The 12076-nt window shown below is 37.6% G+C and overlaps 1 protein-coding gene across 4 annotated transcripts in view; it reads left to right on the plus strand.

The window, feature by feature from the left end:
• SCAI (suppressor of cancer cell invasion) overlaps nucleotides 1–12076 on the plus strand; it is a 137224-nt gene that overhangs the window by 19881 nt on the left and 105267 nt on the right. Inside the window, exon 3 of one of the 4 annotated variants that reach the window (XM_027104883.1) lies at nucleotides 998–1198. The exons of the other annotated variants lie outside the window; for them this stretch is intronic. The gene's annotated coding sequence lies outside the window, so the exon portion shown is untranslated. The remainder of the gene's footprint in view (nucleotides 1–997; nucleotides 1199–12076) is intronic. 4 annotated transcript variants of the gene reach the window in all.

The following is a 12076-nucleotide window of genomic DNA, read 5'->3' on the forward strand; positions in this document are numbered from 1 at the left end:
TTTTTTTTTTCTTATAAATTTATTTATTTTGTCTTCGTTGCGGTGCGTGGGCTTCTCCTTGTGGTGGCTTCTCTTGTTGCAGAGCACGGGCTCTAGGTGCACGGGCTTCAGTAGTTGTGACTCACGGGCTCTAGAGCGCAGGCTCAGTAGTTGTGGTGCACGGGCTTAGTTGTTCCGCGGCATGTGGGATCTTCCCAGACCAGGGATCGAACCCGTGTCCCCTGCACTGGCAGGCGGATTCTTAACCACTGCACCGCCAGGGAAGTCCCTGAAGTGGTTTTTATTCCCTTGTATTTTCTTCATTGTTTTTGACATATGGATGTAATTGTAAATATATTGTTTAGTTTTAGATTTGTTACACTTTATATATATATGAAATCATACTGCTTGTATTCCTTTTCAGTTTGCTTTATTCATTCAGCATTAGGAGTTTGAGATTCTTTCATGTTAATACATGTGGATGTTTAACCTTCATCTTCAGTGTTATATAGAACTCAACTACGTGACTGTGCCACAATTACCCATTATCCGATCTGTGAGTAACTGAATTGTTTCTAAGTTACAAACTATGCAACCACAGACATTTAAAAAAATACCTCCTGATGTACATGCGCAAGAGTTTCTTTAGGGTAAGTATCTAAAGACTTTCTGGGTCATTTGGTTTTGTCAACTCAATAATGACAATCATTTTCCAAAGTGGTTGTACCAATTTATACTCCTATCATCCACTTCCATGAGAGTTCCAATTTCTCTACTTCCTTGCCAGCGCTTGATATTTAAAAATTGTAACCACTGTGGTAGGTGTATAATAATATTACTCTGTGTGTGTGTGTGTGTGTGTGTGTGTGTGTGTTTTAAGAAAACATTTTTTATTTCATTCTTAACAACAGATGCTTGGGCACTTCACAGCTTCTCAAACCTTGGGGTCATATTGGATGTCATCACCTCCTTTCCTGTGCCACATGATTTTCACATGGTATTTGTTTTTTTGTTGCAGCAACCACTGGAAAAACCAGCTTCACAAAGATATGGCAAAGATATGGCATTATGGCAAGGAATGTAAAGTGATCTAATGTTAACACTGAACTGCTGAACACTGAGCTTGTAGTTTGTGGAGTATCCGACAGATGTCACTGTGTTTCCCTTGAAAGTTTAAAATAACCGCAGCACCCTTGTGAGTTTGCTGTGGTTCCCCGAGGTGCGTGGACACACATTTTAGGAACCATGGCCCTGGAATATTAATCATGGTTATCTTTAGGAAGTAGGATTTTTACTTATTTTTTTATACTTTCTGGATTTTCTATATTTCTTTTATAATGAGCATATAATGCTTAAGAGGCATCAGAGAAAATATTATATATATGTCCTGTTTGTAAAGTCCATACTTTATTTTACTTTTTTCTTAGTGTTTACCTAATGTCCTTTTTCTGTTCTACATAGGATACCACATTAGTCATATTTCCTCAGAGACCTCTTGACAGTGACAGTGTCTCAGATCTTTCCTACTTTTGATGACCTTGACAGTTTAAAGCATATTTGTCAAGTAGTTTTTCAGATGTCTTTCAACTGGGGAAGACCATGGGGTAAAATGTCGTTCTCATCACATCATATCGAGGGTCCATGCTGTCCACATGACTTACCACTGTTAATGTTAACCTTGATGCCTAGCTGAGTATCAGAGTTCTTGACTGTAAAGTTACTCCTTTATTCCCCACTTTCATATTGTATTCTTTGGTAGGAAGTCACTATGTGCAGTCCACACTCAAAGAATGGGTGTTATGCACCACTTCCTTGAAGGCAAAATACGTAAATTATCTTAAATTCTTCTTCATTGGAGATTTGTCTGTTCTCCCACTTATTTATTTACTTAATTTATTGTCTATCTGTTTATGTATTCAATCATTTATATAGTTGAACTCAAGGATTTTTTTTTATACTTTGGGTTATAATCCATTACTGCTTTATTTTTTGTTGTCGCTGAAATTGTTCCAGCTTGACTATTGAGAGTTCTTCAATTGGCTGCTGTATCCCTTTGACATACTCCTGTCATTGTGGGTTTAAAATAAAAAAAATTTTTTAGAACACTTCTTACTTTCTAGCACTACAAGATGCTCCAGGCTCATCTTGTATATTTCTTGCCTCAGTCATAGAATCAGACATTTCTCCAAGGAACACTGTTTCATTTTATTGGAAAATGGTATTTGGTACTGGGGTATTGGTTATTTGTATATATGTTTATTGGTTATTTGTATATCCTGTTTGTTATGTAACAAGCCTGTTCAAGACTTTTGTCAGAGTTGAGTTGTTGCAGCAGAGAGTGTGTGACTCACAAAGCCTAAAACATTTACTATGTGACCCTTTATAGGAAAAGTTTGCTTGCCTCTATAGTTATGATAACTATTATAATATATGATAACTATTATAATGTCAGTTCTTACCTCTATAGTTATGATAACTATTATAATAGTTATGATAACTATTATAATGGGTTGGTTTTGATTGGTTGATTTTTCTCATCATCAGTGGTCGTATTTTTCCGCTTCTTTGCTTTTTTAAAATTTTATTATATTATTATTATTTTGGGCCATGCCCCACGGCATGTGGGATCTTAGTTCCCCGATCAGGGATCAAACCCATGCCCCCTGCATTGGAAGCACGGAGTCTTAATCACTGGACTGCCAGGGAAGTCCCTTTTTTTTTTTTTCTTTTCTTTTCTTCTTTTTTCCCCTGCTTCTTTGGATGCCTGGTAATCTTTGACTGGATGCTAGACATTGTGGAGGGATTGGAGTTTTGTTTTTCTTCTTATAAATTTCTGGAGATTTTCCCTGAGATGCAGTTAAATTATTTGGAAATATCTTGATGCTTCTGGGTCTTGGTTTTAAGCTTTGTTGGGTGGACCAGGGCAGCATTTAGGGCTATTGTCACTAGGGCTTGTCATTCTCTACTACTATGGCAAGACCCTTCTGAATACCAAGGAATTACAAGGTTTTCCAAGTCTAGCTGGTGGGAACAGACACTGTTGTTGGTCCTGTAACAATAAGCTCCCAGCGTTGTTCCCTCTAGTCCTCTCTGATGATTCTTTCCTCTGTCTTTGGTGGTTTGCTTCCATTCATGGGCTGATGTGTATTCAGTGGAATACTTGAGAGGAACTCCCCGCACATCTCCAGCATTTTCTCTCCTATACTATATCCTGCCCTGTGAACTCTAGCTGCGTTGGTCTCCCTGGACTCTCAGCTCTGTCTTTTCAGCTTGTGATATCCCTTGGGCTCTGCCTGGTTTCCCTTTCCCTGCACCACACCCAGGAAATGCTCTCAAGGCCGTGTCTTGGGGGCAATTATAGAACTCACCTTTTTTTGTCCTCAGAGATCACTGGGGGTTTTTTGTTGTTGTTTCTCGATGTACAGTGTCTTGAAAAACCATTGTTTATCTATTTTGCTGATTTCTTTTGGTTGTTTAATGTAGGAGGGTAAATCTGATCCCTGTTACTACATGTTGGCCAGAAGTAGAAGTCCTTGAAATCTTTTTTGTTTTAATCCTGAGTGAGTGTTTAATTTTGTCAGATCCTTTTTCTATATCTATTGAGATGATCGTATGATATTTTTTTCTCTTTTTTTCCCCCTGTTAATGTGTGTTGAATTACATTGATTTTTTTTTTGCCTAATGTTAAATAAACCTCACATTTCGGGAATAAACCCTACTTGTGCATGATAAATAATCCTTTTTAATATATTCACTGTATTCAATTTACTAGTATATTTTTTAGGATTTTTGCGTCTATGTTTATGTTCATATGCTGCCCTTCCTTAGGTTATGACATCAGGGTTATCCTGGTTTATAAAATGGATTGGGAAACATTCCTTCTTTTTCTCTAGAAAGGTTTGCATAATATTGATGCTTTTTCTTCCATAAATGGTTAGACAAATTCTCTGGTGAAGCCATGTGATGATTTTATTTGGGAAACTGTTTAATTACAGATCTATGTCTTTAATAAATTTAGGACTATTGAGATCTTTTAATTTTTGTTTCAGTTTTGGTCAGCTGTTTTTCTAAGAAGACAAATGATCCTTTCAAGGTCATACGTCTAATAATGAATAAAACTTCCAGTCCTGATCTTCTTCAGACTATGTCATACCATCTTAATATATACTTTTAAATTTGTATACTTTTTTATCCTCTCTGGTGGATTGTAAACTAGCAAGCAGGTTCCATCTGTGGTAAAACTTAGTATCATCTGAAGCTTAGGGCCAAATAGATATTTGAATTAACTTAAAGCATACTTGGGTTTGTATTGAGATTTTAAATGGAGACACCTTGATTTAAGTGGTTGTTTCAGTACTTCATTTGGGCTCCGTCAGTCTCTACAATGTACATTTTACCTCTTTGACAGTGGGTATTGTTGTTTATGTATTGAATAAAAAGATAGGAATAATGAATTGAAAGTATAGTTCTTGGGACTTCCCTGGTGGCACAGTGGTTAAGAATCCGCCTGCCAGTGCAGGGGACAAGGGTTCGATCCCTGGTCCAGGAAGATCCCACATGCCATGGAGCAACTAAGGCTGTGCACCACAACCACTGAGCCTGTGCTCTAGAGCCTGTGAGCCACAATTGCTGAGCCCATGTGCCACAACTACTGAAGCCTGCATGCCCCAGAGCCCATGTGCCACAACTACTAAGCCCGCGTGCTGCAACTACTGAAGCCTGCACGACTAGAGCCCGTGCTCCACAAGAGAAGCCACCACAAAGAGAAGCCCGCACACTGCAACAAAGAGTAGCCCCCACTCGCTGCAACTAGAGAAAGCCTACGCGCAGCAACTAAGACCCACGCAGCCAAAAATAAATAAAAATTAAAAAAAAAGTGTTGTTCTTAAATTTTGGAAGTACCATTTATATTATTGTATTTATTTTTCTATATTTCACTCAATTTTTTTATTTCCTAAAACTTAGTAGAATAGATATCTGTCTATAATTCTAGGGCAATTGAAAGAAAAATAACTCTAGTTCAGAATAGGATTTACCAAAACCATTTTTTATTTCTATTCAAGAGAGATTGTAACTTGAATTGAATTCTGTGATCAGGGAGATTTAGTGACTATGTAACATTTCAATACCATAAAATGTTTCCATCTTGTTATAGTAGACTTAGTTTAAGATTCACCAGTTAGGGAAGAATGTGAGTTTGAAGTGGAGAGGGTTCAGTTGAAAGTCTCTTTCTATAAAAGATGTAGTCCATTGACAACAGAAATATTACCTAGCAGCAGTTTACAGGTGCCAAGAGAGGCCAGAAAAGTATTGTAGTAGAAATTGTACAGGAGAGCTGTGAAACTAGATCCCTGATGATGTCAGGCAGGAAATAAAGCTTACCAGTCTAAAAAAATTTTACTGGATGGCTAGGCCATTGGAAATGAATCTTCCAGTGCTTGTATTTTTTATTGGGCTTTTATTTGATTTTTAAAATGTTATTTAATTTTATTATTTATGTATTTATTTATTTGTGGCTGTGTTGGGTCTTCATTGCTGTGTGCAGGCTTTCTGTAGTTGCGGCGCACGGGCTTCTCACTGCAGTGGCTTCTCTTGTTGCGGAGCATGGGCTCCAGGTGCACGGGCTTCAATAGTTGTGGCACGCGGGCTTCAGTAGTTGTGGTTTGCAGGCTCTAGAGCACAGGCTCAGTAGTTGTGGCGCACGGGCTTAATTGCTTCGCGGCATGTGGGATCTTCCTGGACCAGAGCTCGAACCCGTGTCCCCTGCGTTGGCAGGCAGATTCTTAACCACTGCGCCACCAGGGGAGTTCCTATTTGGCTTTTATGTTAAATAGACAGTCAGTTACTTACACTTAAGTAATTTAAACTGTTTAAAAAATTTAAACCAAAATTTTCTTAGAAATTTTCTAAGATCATATTGAATAAATATTAACTTATTTATATCTTTTTCCTATAAAGTATTTAATTCTCTGAGATTAAGGTTTGGAAATGCATTAAGAGAGGGGTTTTAAGTTCTTGGGGATAAAATAGAGTAAGTAATTAAAGCAGTTTCCTTTTCTGTGCCAAAAATGGAAATACAGAAAATATAATTAAGCAATTGTACCAGAGTATTTATCTGTGATTCTCTTTATTTCTAAAGTACAACATTTCCCATTTCCACTGTACGCATTCAGATATATTATACAGAATCATTGAGCCTAAAAGGACTTTGAAGGAACGTCTGCTGGGATTGGTGTATTTTGTGGGGAAGAGGAACAAGGAAGGTATCTTTGAGATACAAGTAATTTGCCTAGTGTCATGAAGGGAATGGGAACATTTTTAGCACTTGAGGAAATAGAACTTTTCCTTAATTACTGTTGTGTTAGTGAGTTATTTGAAATTTGATATGTATGGTGATGGCTTGGTTTTCTCACCACCAGATGGCTTCTCAAAGTTGGTATGTCGCTTTTAGTGACTGCCAGCAAAAGTAAAAACTGTCAAGCCCCTTTGAAGGTCATTATCATTTAGGAAACAAAAACAGTGTTAACACTTTAAATAAGAATAGCTTTAGGTTCTTAGGATTGAGAGAAGGTTATTATGAAATTGTTTAATTTAAGCTTTCTAGGCTGTTTCTATACTGGTGACACACTCTTCTGTCTTTTATTATGCATGCCCCTTGAGGTTCACAGATAGGTTTCAGACTAATGTTATAGAATATTAAAAGGAATAGAGATGGTCCGTAACTTCAGTTATACGCAGTCCTTGTAACTGTGTTGTACATTGAAATCTTACCTAGGGCAAGACTTAAAATCAGTCTGGTTCATAGTTAAGTTCACTTAAGTTCACTTCTGGTTCATAGAACATTGATACTAACAATTTAAAAAATGCATTCAACATAATATCATTAAAGAAATTTTTGAAGAAGCAAAAAAAAATTGCCACTTAATTTGAGAAAAATTTCTTTTTATAGAAAAGTTTTATTTTGAGCTCAGATTGCAGCTGTATTATAGCCTGTACAGCAGAGCCAGTATTGAAACAGAGCTTAAAAACTAGGATTCTAGGGTTTCCCTGGTGGTGCAGTGGTTGAGAATCTGCTTGCTGATGCAGGGGACACAGGTTCGTGCCCCAGTCTGGGAGGATCCCACATGCTGCGGAGCGGCTGGGCCTGTGAGCCATGGCCGTTGGGCCTGCGCGTCCAGAGCCTGTGCTCCGCAACGGGAGAGGCCACAACAGTGAGAGGCCCGCGTACCACAAAAACAAAAACTAAGTGTTCAAAACTTATTACGAAGCTACAGTAATCAAGGCATTGTGGTCCTGGCATAAAGACGGGCATATAGATCAGTGGAATAGAATTGAAAGTCCAGAAATGAAACCTATACATCTCTGATGAATTGAGTTTCAGTAGGGGTGCCAAGAGAAGTCAGTGGTGAAATAATAGTCTTTTCAACAAAAGTGCTGGGACAGCTGAACATCCACATGGAAAAGAATGAAGCTGGACCCCTCACCTCACATCATGTATGAAAATTAGCTCCAAGTGGATCATAAATATAAATGTAAGAGCTAAAACTAAAACTCAGAAGAAGACATAGAAGTAAATCTTTGTGACTTTGGATTAGGCAGTGGTTTCTTTGATATGACACCAAAAGTGCAAGTGGCAAAAGAAAAAATAGATAAATTGGACTATATCAAAATTAAAAACTTTTTTTTGCTTCAAAGGACACCCTCAAGAAACTGAGAAGACAACCCACAGAATGGGAGAATTGATTTGCAAATCATGTATCTGATAAGGAATGTATCCAGAATATTAAAAAACTCTTACAACTAATAAAAAGACAAATAATCCAATTTAAAAGTGAGCAAAGGATTTTAGTAGTCATTTCTCCAAAGAAAATACATACTTGGCTGGCAAGCACATGCAAAGATGCTCAACATCACTAATCACTAGGGAAATTTGAATCAAAACAACGAGATACCATTTTGTACCCACTAGTATGGCTATAATAAAAAAGAAAATTACAAGGTTGATGAAGAAATTGTGCCCTCACTACAGACCTGGTGGGATTGTAAAGTGATGTAGCCGCTTTTGCATAATTTGGCAGTTCCTCAAAAAGTTAAGAACAGAGTTACCATGTGACCCAACAACTCCACTTGTAGGTATATACTCAAGAAAAATGAAAACGTATGTTGACACGAAGACTTGTACACAGATTTTCAAGGCAGCATATTTTTAATAGCCAAAAAGTAGAAACAACCCGAATGTTCATCAGCAGATAAATAGTTAAATTAGATATGGTATTTCCACACAGTGGAATATTATCCAGCCATAAAGGAAATGAAATATTGATACATGCTACAGTATTGATGAATCTTCAAAACATTATGTTAAGTGAAAGAAGCCAGTCATTAAAGTCCACATGTTGTGTGATTCCATTTATGTAAAACATCCTGTACAGGCAAATCCATAGAGGGAGAGAGTAAATTCATGGTTGCCAGGGTTAGGGGTAGAGGAAAATGAAGAGTGACGGCTAATGGGTATGAGATTTCTTTTAGGAGGTGATGAAAATGTTCTGGAATTAGGTAGTGATGATCGACATAGAATTTTTGTGAATTTACTAAAAACCAATGAGTTATATAGTTTAAAGAGGTGAGCTTTATGGCATGTGGATTATATCTCAAGTAAGCTGTTATTAAAAATACCCTGTGTTATAAATTACTTACTCTAATGACTAATAAAAGATTGTTTGTGATAAAAAATGAATTGGAATCATAAAGCAATTAACCACTTCCAGATCAGGTGGTGACTGAGAAGCAGCTGAGAAAAAAATTGCATGAGCCTCCAGCAGACACCAAATAAAACTTGGCATTATACAGTTGCTGCTGCACGGCCAAATGTAAGGTAGCATTTTTGTTTAGACTTTTTTGGAATAGGCCATTTTGATTTAAATTGAAGATAGTTCTTAGTTTGAAATACATATTTTGTGCTTGTAACAGGTTTTTACTTAGGTGGGTTAAAACAGTGATTACAAAATTAGAATGTGACAAAATAAAACCTTGTACCTGAATTCCAATTTGTTGTCAAATTATTCACTAAACAAATGGGAGGAAGAATTGTTTGGGCTGCAAATGTACTACCTCATTATTACTTAGATAGAAATAGATGCTGTCTTCTGGGAAGCATCTTGAATTACTTTCAGAAAGATATTTGGTGACTTGCCTGATTGGGTCAGGTCAGTATTTTTATCTTTGACATTTGCTATTTCTGATGAATATTTTTTTTTTTTATAGGAGATGGAGCAGCCTGCTCTTTTCTTAAAAAATTTATTTTTGGCTGTGTTGGGTCTGCCTTGCTGTGCACGGGCTTTCTCTAGTTGCGGCGAGTGGGGGCTACTCTTTGTTGCAGTGCCTGGGCTTCTCATTGTGGTGGCTTCTCTTGTTGTGGAGCACGGGCTCTAGGCGTGCAGGCTTCAGTAGTTGTGGCACGCGGGCTCGGTAGTTGTGGTGCGTGGGCTCTAGAGTGCAGGCTCAGTAATTGTGGCGCATGGGCTTAGCTGCTCTGTGGCGTGTGGGATCTTCCCGGACCAGGGCTCGAACCCGTGTCCCCTGCATTGGCAGGCGGATTCTTAACCACTGCGCCACCACGGAAGTCCCTGAATGTTTGTTTTAAAAAATGGTTTAGCTATAACCTGGATTTTTGGAACTGTACCAACACTACTGTTGTAATTTTATATAAACATTTCCCTGGGTTTATCATCTTTCATTTATTGCTAGTCGGTACTAGATTTTAGTATGATAATGGAAGTCAAAACTTATGTGATTATCCACTTTAAGTTTTCTTTAATCATTGAAAAAAAGATGAACTTAATTTTACAGTACAATTTGACCCATGGGGTTATGTTATTTTAAGTAATGCTAAAGCCCTCCCAACTTTGTGAAGAAGCATGCCCAGATGGTTAATTTGGGAAAGTATTTGACTTAAGGGCCAATTAAACTTTTGTTTTGGGCTAGCCAGTAGCTTCTTTGAGATAACTATCCTAAAGTGATTTTAGCTTTCTGCTGAAACAAACAGTGCAAAGAATTTTTTTCTTTGCTTTCCCTGCAAAGAATTACTAAGTAAAGTACACTGCAACAAATCGCTTCATTTTGCAGCTTTTATGAAATTTTTGTTTTGTTTGTTTTTCCTTTGATGTGTTGAGTGCTGGCAAAGAAGATGACCTGACAGGCAGAATTAGACTGAAATCTTTGGGGCGATTGTTAAGTGTTTGGATCCTCAAGCCTGATGCCTAGAGGAAGTGTTGGCAAGGGTAGAACTATAAATCTTAAATTGTTACTCAGTTAAGATGCATTCATGACTCTTCTCCATTAAGATTTGGAGTTAACTGTTCATGACTAGTTACAGCCATGTAACAGGTATACCTCATACTAGAAACTCCTTTGTCATTTTTCCAGTTACTCTGCTAGGTGGGTTTTAATATAATAGGAAGAATATGATGTCAGCTCTTTCATACTTTGGACTAGAATGATTTTGTTCTCTTGTCAACTTGAAGAGACTAGCTGAATCCCTTTCTAGTGGCTGGCCTTAGTATTTGATTGTAGATTTTGTGTTCATTTTTACTTGGGGTAGTAATCCTATTAGGATATATATTGCCAATTGTATGTGAAGGTGAGCTATATGGAGCATAAAATTAGATACACTTCCTTCCTTTGGCTCACAATCTAAATTTAGTAGGCGAGAATCTCCTTTGGTAGATGTCATTAAAAATAGAAGATACCCATCTGTCTGGAATGGTTTAGATACAATTCTGCCTACAGGCTTGGAGATGAATTATATAATGCAGACTTTCTTTTAGCCCTAGGATTCTTAGAAAAATAATGTTTTCTTTGATACAGAGGCCAAGAGTGTACAGTTTCCAGTGTTGACTTTAAATTATCCTGTAATTCTGTGGAAATCAAGAAGAGCTAAGAGAATTGAATTTTGAGAACTTTAGAAGATAAGATGAAACAATGCACTTGATTAAGAAAATTGGCTTTGAAGTAAAAATGTAGTTCCAATCCTATATTTACAACATACTAGCTGTGTGAGAACGTTCCTTAACCTCTTGGAGATTATAACCTCATTTATAATGTTGGGATAGGAAGCTGACTTCATAGGGCTGCAGAGGAGTAAATTAAGTGAGTTAACATGTATTTTTGCAAAACACTTTCTTCAGTGCCTGCGTGCAGAAGGCGTTGCTTGGTGGGAGTTATTGCTTATGGTAATATTACTTTTGGTTCCCTTTATTCAAAATTATGTCACCTTGATGTTAAAAAAAAAAAGTCTTAATTTAGAGCTCAGCATTTAATATGGGGGCAGACGTGAACAGGGAGTTCCTAGGGGTATTTGGAGTCATGGAAATCATTGAGAAGAGTACTGAAAAACCATCCCCAAAGGAGTACTTGTATTTAGGGGATGCAGAAGAAACAGAGAAATAGAGAAAGCCATCAATAAGGTGAAAAGAGAACAAAGAGAATAATGTCAGGGAATTCAGGAGGTAGGTTGCTCACCAGGTCAAATATTTTCTTCAGAAGTTCATTCAAAAATATTTTAAAACACCCTGTGATGTGAGGTAATGGAAGGACCCTGAGGAGACCACTGAACTGGGCAGGTAGGATCTTTGAGAGAATAGAAAAATGTCCATAGACCCAGATTTTCTTGGGTAGAGAAGTAAATGTATAAAAGTAGTAAAAGTAAAAAAGTGGAAGTGGAGGCCATGAGTGTAAGATGGATCCTTATGAACATTTGGTTGTACAGATAAGGAGAGAGAGAACTTAAGGGGCAGGAAAAAGGGTTTGGGTTTGTTTGTTTTATTTAGGAACGAAAAAAATGAGCATGTTTGGAGTCTGAGGGAGAAATTAAACATACTGTCCAGAGAATAATTGCCAGGCAGGTCGTGGCGTGAGACAAGTGGGAACGGGATCCAGTGCACAGGTGGAGGCTGAGAGGAGCAGCTGTTCTTCAGTAGAAAAGGTGGAAAGGAGGATGACATGTAAGTTTGAGGCAGGAGGGCCTCTATTTAAGTGGGGAAATGGACAGTGAACTTATTGAGATAATAACAGACCAGTGGCCCTCAACTGAGGATGA

This window comes from Aethalodelphis obliquidens, unplaced genomic scaffold, assembly GCF_003676395.1.
Source record: "Aethalodelphis obliquidens isolate GAN/ISIS:26980383/991018 unplaced genomic scaffold, ASM367639v1 scaffold7, whole genome shotgun sequence".
Taxonomy (NCBI): Eukaryota; Metazoa; Chordata; class Mammalia; order Artiodactyla; family Delphinidae; genus Aethalodelphis; species Aethalodelphis obliquidens.